This window comes from Setaria italica, chromosome III, assembly GCF_000263155.2.
Source record: "Setaria italica strain Yugu1 chromosome III, Setaria_italica_v2.0, whole genome shotgun sequence".
Taxonomy (NCBI): domain Eukaryota; kingdom Viridiplantae; phylum Streptophyta; class Magnoliopsida; order Poales; family Poaceae; genus Setaria; species Setaria italica.
The window spans coordinates 44,603,799-44,605,297 of record NC_028452.1 but is presented as its reverse complement, the minus strand read 5'-3'; positions in this window follow the sequence as shown (position 1 = coordinate 44,605,297).

The window sequence follows — 1,499 nt, the reverse complement described above, 5'->3', positions numbered from 1 at the left end:
TCGCCAGTGTCGAATCCAACAGTCTGATCCTGGTTGGGCGTGAATACTGAGTACTATGTCCAAAACTCATTGCATGGGTCGTTTGTTAATGGGGAGATGAAGCTATTAACCTTATTTAATCCATCCCTAGTAGAGGTTTCTGGTATCGACATATTGTCAGATCAGGAAATAATTAGGCGTAATAGATTCATCTCGCCGTTTAGCCTCCACTTGTGTAATGGGTTTTGTAAATAGTCTACGTTTAATACTCCTAATTAGTATCTAAACATTCGATGTGACAGGTACTTAAAAATAAGCAACCGGAACCAAACCAGGCATGAATAGCTGGGGAAAGCATTTGTACTGCATGAACATAGGCCAATTCTCCATTATAAAAAAAACTCCCTAACTATAAATTGCCATTGAAATCCCCTTGAACATCTGTTAGGTAATTTTGTTAATTATTATATGAAAAAAGAAATCAGCAAATATATTCGGAAAACATGTGGGTGGGGGTAAGGACTTAATTGCCCCTATGTTCTATGTAAATTGTGGTGTCAGGTGTGCCGTTTTTCCTTGCTCTCAATCGCCATGGCTCAATGGAGCTAGCTGCATGCGGCGAGGACGAGGACCATGCGGGCAACATGCCACCGTGAAGACGCTCAGGGATGTACAAATTTCAAGGGCCCTGTGCAAAATTAGAACGAGGCCTTGCAACGAATAAAATTACATGAGCTGTATTTTTTTATTACAATTTAATGTAGTTTTACGTTCTATACTAAGTTATAAAACTTCTATTCAAATTAATGTATAACAAAATTATGGTGATTATTAAACTATTTCGCCAGAACACTGGAAGATTATAGGACTTGCCTGTAAGCTAAGAAGTGGTAACCTTTGTATTGCTTCACTCTATGTGGGCACGCCCTTTATTGTACTCCAGTTCTTGAGCTCTCAAAGAAACTGAAAAGGTGCAATTTCATATGCTCCATGTCCCTAAAGAACTTCATTTGATTCGATATCAAGTGACTTGATAACAGGCAGTATTCAGGTGAGCCAAATCGGGCCATGCAGATAGAACAACCAGTGGATTCAGTTATTCAGAATTTAAGATGAGCGAAATTCATCATTTCAGGCACAGAAAAAGAAAGTGAATATGAGAATATATCCTAGTCAAAGCTTAAGAAAGTACATGTAACATGTTGTTACGAGATGCATCACACTGCAGGTTAAACTGTTTTTTTTTTCCTTTTAGCAGCTTTAAGCTATAGGTTAAAGCTGCAAAACAGCCAAATGAATGTATCCAGCTCAAGATTCTTTATATGCAGTACTGGAAAATTTCTCTGGGTTTATCGATATGGGATTGGGAATATATAAAATCTTAAATGCGAGCAAGTCCATGTCCACTTTGGGAGGATGGTAAATAATACTAACTTTGTGGAAGCTTTGGAGCCCTCTACTCAGGAGCCGGACACAGTTTCATTTCAAGGTATTTACCATTATTTTTTAACAGAACATTA